Genomic DNA, 11,087 nt, shown 5'->3' on the forward strand with positions numbered 1-11,087 from the left:
CAGTCCTTAGAGATTCCTAAAAATCTCCCAGCAAAGCTAAGTGATTTATTTTCAGAACTTGACAGTCCTCTTATTTATATATATGTGTGAGGACACTCCTGGATGTGTAAGAAATCTTAATATAAACAAATCTTCATCCCCAAAATGGCAGTGAAGAATACTGCCTAAGTCAGCACTCATTTTTATAAGCTAACCTTCAGAAGGCAGTAGTTTGTGAATAGCAATTTCTCATCTCCCTTGCTATGCTCCAATTTACTCCTCCGGAAAGACATTTTAAGTAAATTTACCGAAGGCAAATGTAATGATGATGATATATTAAAAGCTCCCGAGCTGGTTAATCTTTAGAGGCAATGGAAATTTATTGAAAGCAATAGAACAGCCTGTGCTAGCCTCCGGTCACGAGATATAAAGGTGTTTATTTTTAAAAACCTGAGTGAGGATTGAGCTTCACAGTCTGTTTTCCACAGTATTGCACTGAGGTCAAGAAACCTTTGGTGCTAGACGGGGAAAACGCAGCAGCCTGGATGCCCAGCGCTTCCCAAACACCAACAGGGTCTCGGAACTGAAACACAAATCCCTAATAAGGTGAGATAGCGGGTAACTGTTCCTCTGAGATGCCTGTGTTCAGGACTGTCGTGATAACACACGTAGATGCAACACCCACTGTCAAGCCATCTCATTCTGTGGGATACCATGAGATACAGCAGCTTACATGGTAGTGAGTTTGTGTTTTACACACATTTTTATTAATGAGGGAGAAAGAACCTCTAACGCAGAACTGAAGAGCCTATTTAAAGATGTTTTTCTCCGGGGAAGTTTTATCATCTTTATTGGTTTAATTATATCACTGAGAGTATGTTAATTTTAGTCCCCTTGTGAACCTCTATGTGATTTTAAGCTTGTTTTGATTTTGGCTTAAAGTGCTTTTGAAGAGACATATGTTAAACTGAAAAGACATTCCAAATCTTGAGAGAAACTACCTCCAGAAGCTGTTGCACTGTCTTAGTAGTAGCAGTGTAACTATATTCCTACGGCTGTATGGATAATTTCCCTTCACAGGCAAGTTTCTGCTTTGTAGCAGAGACTCTATATCCAAAAATACTCCCATTTTATTTCCCTAGGGTAGCAGTGGTCGGAAGCTCTGCTATGACTTGTGAGCCAGTTACGCGGCAGGGAGGGAGAGGAATGTTGATCCAGCACTTAGTAGATAGTTATGTTGACTATATAACTAATTTCACTAACGGCAATTTCACTAATGGAACATAAATTTTCACTAATGGATTCCCACAAGAAACATTTTAATAGGCAGCAGCTCTTTCGTAATACACCATTTCTGACTGTGAACAACTGCAAATTACAGAGAGGCTGGAAAATACTCTAAACCACCTGATTCTTTTTCAACTGGAAGATACCTAACCCCAATCACTGTACATAAAAAGATCTGAAAAGAGACGAAAATGTAATCTACCTTTAGATAGATAGTCACCAGAGTGACAGAAGTGGCCTGAGAGAAGGAAGAGTCAAGTTTAGAGCAGCAAGGCTGTAGATAAATAGAGAAAATATGGTATTACTTGGGAAGGTACTACCAGTTGAGAAATGAAAAGATGTAAACCAGCAGCTGTACTCAATACATTTAAAGGATTAAAAACCGATATCTATTCTTCATATTGTTGTAGTAGTATTTGTTCATGAAAAGTGGTAACTGCAATTGCTGTAAAGACCGAGCATATGAAAAAGATCAGTATTTGAAAAAGATAATTACTGCTTTAAGAAGTGTGAAAAAAAAATGAGCATCTGAAGTGTGATATTGCAAAAACTAGTTTAATGCCAGAAAAGGCAGAAATTTAAAATATCTCATCTAAAAACCTTCAAGCGTTACAATTTCTAAGCAGAGAGGCAATCTCCTAAACCAGATCTCTGCAAAGCCCAGGAAGAAAAGAACAGAAGTATCAGAAGTATATGTCTGGCAACAAGCTTATTTTACTGCCCATAGTTTGTGACTCAGGGTGCAATATATACATATTAATCTATAAAATAAGATGCAGAAATGTGTACATGTTTATTTATACATCCAGTGATACTTTAGAATATAACAATAGCAACATCAAGACAATATTACTACTGAAGTACCCAACTTCACTCACAGCTTTGGTACTGACGTATGTAAATACAGACACGTACATGGAGCTCTATCTTCTGAAAATCTGGTGTTGACAAAATTCTTGGGCAGGTGGGAGGAAAGAGCACAGAAGCCTCAGTCTGCAAGTAAAATCCTAGGGAAATACAGCCCCCGATAACATAAACATGGACCATACTGCAGACGACTGTACTTGCAAAAATTACAGCTGTTTGCTATCACAACAGGGAGTTTAACAGTGGTGGTTTCAAATTCAAACAATCCAGAGATTTTGTTGCTATGGCAGCATCAGCCCTCCACTGCGGAAGTCCAAATACATGTGACCATTCAAAGTCCTTTCACGTGTGCCCACTTTATTTCATAATAAAACCTTGGAGAGCCAGCGTTTTAACCATGCTAACACAACCACTGCGTTGAGTAAAGTTGAGGGTATCGCTTTTAGGAATTACATTTCACAGCATTTAGCTTGATGACAAGAACCATGACTCATAACACTGAAGAATGTTTTCATGGCTAATAATAGGCTGCAATTAATATTTTTCTTGAAAAACAGTTTCTACTATTACATAAGTCTGCAGCTGATGATCTCAGGGACTATACGATATTTTTATTTCAGTCAGTCAGGTGATAGAATATTCTGTAAAAATCGAACCGGGTTTTATTTATACTTAGGCGAGTCCTACTACTAGAAGAGCACCTTGCATCTTCAGTGTTTGCATCCTCACTGTCCCTAGCAGGCAGGATGTGAATTAAAAGCGCTTTTAAACCTGTGGATCTTGCTTGCCAACACTTGAAATATTTCTGCAAAGCGTGGCATTGATACTTGTGACATACATGTACGTATGTTGGCTCAGCCAAGAAAAATAGCCCTTCTCTTTTTTCAGCTTGCCACACTATTAACCTGTTTCATGCAACAAGGAATTCACAGATGGAGATTGAGAGAGATTTTTGCATGGTCATGAAGGCCTGCGAGCAGGAAAATTGTTCCCTGGTTTCTCAGTTTCCCATTTAGTGCCGGAAGACAAGGCTGCTCTGTTCGAAGACTGCAGCTGGGTGCTGCTGTGCTGTCCTTCCACTTGACAAGGAAACCAGCGGAGCTACATCACTTTCCCGTCATGCTGAATTCCCTGCAACCTCAGCAAGCCGTCTGCGGCCAGTTCCTTTGTTTTGCTCGGTGGACTGAATGAGTTACCACTGCGAGCTCTAGGCTTTCCTCTACTCACCCTCAGTACAAAAACAGAGGGCTTCTGCATGAAAACATCTCCCTTTTGACAGGTTTCTCAAGATATCATCCGAGATACGAGAGCTTTGGCCGGAGGCAAAGCATTGCACAAGGTGGGTGAAGAGACTTTCAAAATAACGCATAGAAAATTCTGCGAGGAGATCTCTTAAGCTCAGAGACTCCTGCGTATGGTTTTCTCTGAATAAGGACCACAGGGTAGCAATAAATAATTTGTACGTACTTACAAGTGCCCTGGAAGCATCTCTTAATTCCTCAGTCAATAAGTCACCATATCCTTTACTTTTAGAACGAGATTTTAGTATACATGTTTGCGTTGTATTTTTTTCTCCCTTTTTATAATGAATTTTATTGCCAGGGTTTGGCAGGTTTTTGCAAATGCAGCGATGAAGACGTTGGCACCTCAGTACGCTCACGTTAAGACTGCACCACACTGCATTCCTGCCAGTTTCCATAAGAGAAAAATCACATTTACCTTCAGGTTCTGGTGGAAAGGATGGCTTGCAACCCTCCCTCCAAAACTAGGATTACTCAAGCCAAAGGGAAAGGAAATCTCCATATGCAGACTTTATTGAATTATTGCTCTGGAGATAGTATTTTTCTATCAAATACAAGTTCTGAGATCTAAGGGAAAGGGAAGTTAGTGAAAGTGGAAGAAGAACTGACAGATGACTGAAAATAATTGCTTGGGAAGTGTCTATTTGAAACTTTTTTCCAGAAATGAAGCATCGAGTATCTTACTGGTTAATTCATTATTTGTATCCTTAAATCTAGTCGTTTATTTAAATGAATACAAACACTGAGACAGTTGCAACCAGAGAACTGAAGGCCTTTTTATAAATTAAAATAAAAGCAGATGCTTTTATTTTAAGTCTTTAAAAGAACTACAGAGTTTTTTCTGAGGATCTGACTTTTGTACCAAGCAGATCCATAGAAACTATAAAAGAGAATAAAAATCAGTCAGTGGGTGAAGTGTAAATATAAGATATAGGGGAGAAATCAGCACAGATTTCTTTTTATTTGCAAGTTTATTACAGTCTTTAGAATAAGTCAATGAGCAGTTGATTACAGTTGTTCATACATATGGATTTTCAACAATCTTTAGAAAAGATTCCTTACCAAAGGCAGGTAAAACTGTCATGACCTAAGACAGAAGATCTCTTAGGGATTAATATTGTGTTAAAAAATGGCAAACAAATGCTAAGAGTTAGTATTCGGTTTTCACAAATGTATTTCGCATTTCATTAAATTCTTGCCATTCATTTTGAAAGGGTTGCACGGTTGTACGTGAGCTGGGAATGGTGCTGAGAAGAACGGCAACATTCATCCGCAAAATGGAAGAAGTTCCACAGAAAAAGAGTAAGTAATCTAGAGCCCTTCAACTTGGAAAACAAACTGTGGGAGGGAAGGGGGGGAAGTGATACATTTTAAAATACCATGTGTGGTATAGAGAAGGTGATTAAGGAGTGGCTGTTCATTATTTCTCACAGTATGAGAGCTACAGAATACTCAGTGAAAGTGTTTGGTATCAGGTTTAAGGGCATACAAAAGCAAGTTCTTTTTCCATAGGGTGCATGATTAAATCATTAAACTCAATGCCATTGAATCCAAAGTATAAGGGTGTTCAAAAAGGATTTAGAAACACTCATTGGAGACCCTCTTTCTCATAACATCCTAAATCAGATGGTTGCAAAATGAAGCAGGTAATTGTTGACTTTGAAGACATTGTAAGTTGAGGATTTTACCTCTGACATTTATGTCCCAGTAGTCAGTCATTTTGATCTAAATGTGACATATTAATCCTGTCATTGTTTCCCAAGGAGATCTTTTAAGTGTTGTAGGTGAAAAACAACTGCAGTAAGACACTGTCACCTTAGCGAACACCTGTAAGTGAGTAGACTCTGCTCAACTGCATTGCTTGGGAAATGTGAACGCCATTATGGACATTATGAGTCATTATTTGTGTTTTCTTGCTGTGAATAAACAAATATATGCCTTTTGCGCAGCTCAATTCTGCAAAGACATCTTTCCACGCAACGACCTATGAGGTGTGGGATGGATTCCTGCTTTTGGTTTGTTGTGTGCATGAAACACTACATACCATCCTAATCTTCTTTGGAAGAGAAGACTAGCTCATTCCTCACTCCTTTGGTTAACTAAGAAATGATGCCAGGAAGTTTTAAAGTGAGTCTCTATGGTGTCTTTTTTAGGCAGATTAGCAACAGTTGTGTTTTAGAGACTCATTGCAGATGTTTTTATATTGCTAGAGAGGAAAATGGAGTGCAAAATATCACTCTGAAAGGCTGAAGCTAGCAATGTGCGTGAAAAGAAATACAGGCTTCTTCCTTCCACTCTGGCTCTGCACTCTTTTCTTCACCAATCCAGTCCAGAAAGATAGTTTTGCAGTTTATTAATCTGCAAGAACGATTGGTTCCCAATGTGGAAAAAAGGCTGCCGGTTCAAAGGCATTTAGATTCCTGATGCATCCAGCTGAGCTGCTAATGCCATGAATCACCTGCAGTATACAGTGCTGGGCTCAGCATCGCTTTGTGTTCAGCCCTATCAGCCTGCTGGCGTTTGGTCCCTCACGCAAACCCACGGGGTACTGGTATCATCTTCTATGGGCAACACTCCCTCCTGTGAAGTGGATCACGTCTAAATAAATCCAAATGCACCATCTGGCATTTGAGTTAGCAGCAGGTATTGGCTTCCTCTGAGGAGAAAGAATTCAGCATAAAAACAGCAAACGCTTTCCTCGTTTGGGGGTAAAACTGAGGGAAGTCCACAGATTTGTTAAGGCTTAATGACTAGATTAGCTTTGGCAAATGAAAGCAAAACAGAATAATGCTTAGAGCGTGATTAATTTATCATGTGCAGCATATACATTGGGACTCCAGGATGATCTTTTCACAGAGTATTTTTCTGATATGTATGTGAAAAACAGACAGCTCGCTGTTTTCCACCTGAACTCAACGTTTCTTACTCTTCTCCCTACTTTTTGGTTCAGTCTGGCTTTCCTGCCTTGCAGCACCATGGTTTACTCTTTCCCATCTCAAACACCTATTTTTGACTTTATTTGTTTCTCCAGTCCCTTCTCCATCTTCATTCACCTCACTAAAAGTGATTCCACATTCTAGATCTTATTCATTATTTTCAATCTCATTTCCAGCTCCTGGCTTACAGAGGTTTTGTCCAGCCCACTGCCTGCCTTCTTCCAAGTCGCATCTCAGAACCAGTGCTCCTTCATTTTCCTCAGCCTGGTCTAGGGAGGTAGACTAAATTTCTTAATGGTTGGGACGTACACGTGTATAGGGAAGGGAGAAAGAAGGAAACATCCACATTCAGCCTGTGGAGCCTGCTCCCAGGACCAGTCACCATGCCGCTGGGTGCAGCCACAACCTCCTGAAGTGAGTCTGAACGAGACACCTGAATACCCCAAGGTCCTGGCCTGGTGTGATTTGTTGAAGGTCATAGAGGGAGTCTGTGGTAAGGAACTGCGGCCTGGTTAGGTATGAATTTTAACCGCTGGGACAATTTTCAGCTGACTGTCACACTCTACAATTGTTTAGCTTATAAGATGGAGAAAATCCACAGCAAGAGGCTGATGGTCTGGAGAACCACTTCAGTAGCCCTTTTAATTTTTCTTCTGCTCATATAACTGTAAGTGGTATCAATAAATGAAGAATCCTTTGTAAAGGCTGCTAACCTACCTGCTTTAAAAAGCTCTGAAATACTGAGATGAATAACTGACACTTGGGGAAAGGGAGGGAGAGTGATCTTATTTTGCTTTGTAAATCAGAGTAAATGTAGACCTTATTGAAGAGTAGCTAATGGAGAACATCAATCTGTTGTTTTTAGTCACTTCTTAGGCTGTCATTGACATTTCGAAGCTCCTACGTAACACTGTTGATTATAACAACTACTAATTAAATCTGGATTTTTTTTCGGAAAGCCATCAGCCTTTTTTTTTAAATGCATTCAAGAGCTCATCACTCCGTAAAGATGTTTTATTCTTCCCAAGCATACGCGGACACAAGCAGAAATATCCTGAGTTCTCTGGAGAAGAGGTGGCCATACTCATCTATCACCTGCAACCCAGAAAGAGAGAAGCCTGCCTTCTGCGCTGTTTGAAGCAAGGACAGAATGGGTCCCTGAGAGACTACCAAATGTAGTTGTAAGCTACAGCTGTAAGAGTTTATGGTTCTGCAGCCTGAATAACCATCATCACAACATGAGACAGGACTGGGAATGAGAGAGCTGGCAGAGGAAGAAGAGGGCAGGTGTCGTCCTTGTTTGGGGGTAAAAATGGGATCCCAATCCTCCCCTGCCAGCCCCTTCACTGCTTTTCTGCTCAACGGGTTTTAAACGTTGAACACGTATTTGATGTAGTTGTTAGGGCTGAGAAATAAGCAAAAGGGGTTGAACAAGCACGCCCGTCCTGTGACTTATTAGCTTAATTCACCTAGAAGTTTTTACAGCAAAATTCCTTAGGTTTTCATTTTGAATAAAGGTAACTCAGATGAGATCTTTACCCTTGGGCTGCAGATTACAATTCAGGCTGCCAGCATGTACGGAACATAAGAACTGATTACTCCTTCTGCCTGGACAGTTAAGACTAATGTGCAAGGCAAGAGCTGAAGTGCCATCCCAAAGCAAGGCTAGGAGCTGCAATAGTTCCTTCCCCTTGAGTTCTTAACCCACAGGGTAGATGCCCAGCTAGTCTCTTGGTCAAGGTCATGGTGATCTCAGACGAGATGTCTGATGGGCCACCTGTTTCTTCTGCTGCGATTGTAAAAGACTCTACCAAATGACAGAGGTGTAAAACGCATATATATGAGAGGAAAAGTTAGGAGGTAAGTGTGCAAAACAAAAAGGAAGTGTTCTGGCTCACCTTGGAAATGGGTACAGGGATATCATTGTGACCAAGGGGCTGAACAAATGAGTTGCTTCCCTGGCTCTTACAGCTGATTTTCCTAATGCATTTGAAAATAATTCTCTTTGACCTGTGGTGCACAGTTCTCACAGGACTGACACAGAACTCAGTGCTGCCCCCAGATCTTCTTCATCACCTTTTGCTTCCTTTGCTGCTGTATTCAGAAATTAGTTTGGAAGTTACCTGAGCAGGAATCCCAGGCCCAGAAGCATCCAGCATGCTTTCTGAGCCCCTTGACGCTTAAGTAAAATACCCAATATCCTCGACTTGACTTGAACCTGCTGTTATCAAGAAACAACCCTGCTTATGGTAATATAAAGGTGAAGAGATGAACTGAGCGTAATGAATGAAATCTCGCTCTCAGTTTCATCTGTGTGACCTCATTTGCCTCACTGAAAAAGCATAAATGTACCTTAGCATCAAACTTGTCTCACTGTGAGGAAAGAAGAGGAGCAGGAATGCTAAAGGCCATTGTGGGTTAATGAAGTCCTGGAGAGAAGGGTGATGGATGGCTATTCACTCTATAGCTTGCTGTGCTGACAGAAGGCTACAATAGTTTTTTTAAGCTAGTCTACACCTCCTCCTTCAATACGCGTGACATGATAGGGGTGTTAGCCATACTCTGATACCTTACACACTGAACCCTTGAAGGAATTTAGTCAAAGGAACATCTTTGTTTTCAGTTCTTGATTTGACTTGAGCTTGATCTCTGCATAAAGACCTTATCTGATTTTTCATGGATGCTTCCTTCCAACTTTCTAGGAGGCATCCATGAAAAACCCGGTAGCAGGCATCAACCTCCCTTGTTTTGAATGCCCTGTTGGACTTTTGTGACATGTCACAAAAATGTGGCAGACATCACTACATGCAGCTATGTTCCACGTGTGGAAGTGATCACACGCTACCTTGCCATTACGTCTCAGCTTTCAGATCACTTTTTCATTTTAAAAGCAGTTCTGAGTGAAGAACTTAGTGCCTACTAATAGTCACATTTATTAATCGTCAGTCACATTCCTGTACTTTGAAATCCTTTGTCTACTGAGACAAAGGCAGTACAAGTCAAATGTCCACAACGGCTCTGTCAATTGCTTTTTCCCTGGAGCTAGACGGACACCCTTCGGAAATCAGAAAATAGTTTATTTCCAGGCCCTTTGGATTCTTGGTCTGTTTACTGAAATCATAAGGAGCCCACCTACTGGGTTTTATAATAATGTAGCTACATTTTGTCTTGTTTACAATGTCTCTACTAAAATTTATCATCTGCCATTTGTACTGCATCACAGCAAAAAGGTAGAAATTAGGAAATCATACAAGAAAGTAAGAGAAAAGGAAAATATAATCAAAGATCCCAATCCACTGCCAACTAAAATCAGTAAGCATTTTCTCTTGATACAGTATCATAGAATCATAGACCAGTTTGGGTTGGAAGGGACCTTTAAAGATCATGCGGTCCAACCACTCTGCAATGAGCAGGGGCATCACCCACTAGATCATGTTGCTCAAAGCCCCATCCGACCTGACCTGGAACATTTCGAGGGATGGCGCAGCCACAACGTCTGTGGGCAACCTGTTCCAATGTTTTGCTACCCTCATCATAAAAAATTTATTCCTTATGTCCAATCTAAACCTACCCTCTTTCAGTGTAAAACGTTGTCCCCTGTCCTGTCACTACAGGCCTTGGGAAAAAGTGGGCCCTGTCCTCAAGCCTGTCAGAGTCCCTCTGGATGGCATCCCTTCGGTCAAGTGTATGAACGTCACCACTCTTGGTGTCATCCGCAGACTTGCTGAGAGTGCAATCGATCCCACTGTCTATGTCACTGACGAAGATATTAAATAGTATTGGTCCCAGTACAGACTCTTGAGGAACACCACTGATTACTGGTTTCCACTTGGACATTGAGCCACTGACTTTAACTCTTTGGATGCAGCCATCCAGCCAGTTCCTTATCCATCTAACAGACCATTCCTCAGACGCATTTATCTCCAAGTTAGTGGTACTTTTTAAATTTGGTATTTCTTCCCAATTCAGATATGCTTCTGAATGAATAATGAAAAGTCTTTATAGCTTTCAGATAGCAGGAGCTTCAAACCAAAACTGTAATTTTTTCTTACCCAGAATATAATAATTTTCTGAGTTTGTTTTACTATTTTCTGAGTATGTTTAAAACAAATATTCTATCAAAATCTATGATCTGTTGGAAATTGTGAAGGTAGCTCCTTTTACTTTTCATATCTGGTAACTACATTATACCGTCTTAAAAAGTGAAATGACAGAAAAGAAGATAACAAAGTCTTAAGTAGTGATGGTATAAAATGTTTTATTCAGCATTTTTTTCACTGTCTTATTCCTGTGGTTTTTAAAAAAGATCTCCAGCTGAAAGCTGGTCAAAATCAAGTGTGTCAAATGAAGCAATACTGAAGAAATTTTAACATGTGTTTGCTTGACCAGCTGGGAATAAAGCCAGGTGCTTACTATAAAAATATGGACATCAAAATATATCATACCTTTAAAAAACAATCAAGAGGCTTGTTAGTCTCATCATTTAGCAGGAGGGAGAAATATAAAGAGAGAATTGAAAACAGATTAGGTCACGTGAGAGAGGGCAATCTTGAGAAAATATGGCCCGTTGTGGTTTTTTTCTGCCCTTATTTCACTGAAAGGTTATGGCTGTAATCTAAGCCAAGAAAAGCAATAAAATAATGTAACTACTGAGCATAATTTTTCCATTTAAAACCCAGCTTCATTGGAGGGAACACCTCAAAATCAAAATACAGTT

The 11,087-nt window shown here is 40.2% G+C and overlaps 1 long non-coding RNA gene across 1 annotated transcript; it reads left to right on the forward strand.

The window, feature by feature from the left end:
• Positions 1–450: 450 nt before the first annotated feature.
• On the forward strand, positions 451–10,420 carry LOC134511884 (uncharacterized). Its single transcript, XR_010069993.1, has 4 exons — positions 451–585; positions 3,022–3,472; positions 4,649–4,736; positions 6,547–10,420. It is a non-coding gene; the product is annotated as an uncharacterized LOC134511884 (long non-coding RNA).
• The last annotated feature ends 667 nt before the right edge of the window (positions 10,421–11,087 follow it).

This window comes from Chroicocephalus ridibundus, chromosome 2, assembly GCF_963924245.1.
Source record: "Chroicocephalus ridibundus chromosome 2, bChrRid1.1, whole genome shotgun sequence".
Lineage (NCBI taxonomy): Eukaryota > Metazoa > Chordata > Aves > Charadriiformes > Laridae > Chroicocephalus > Chroicocephalus ridibundus.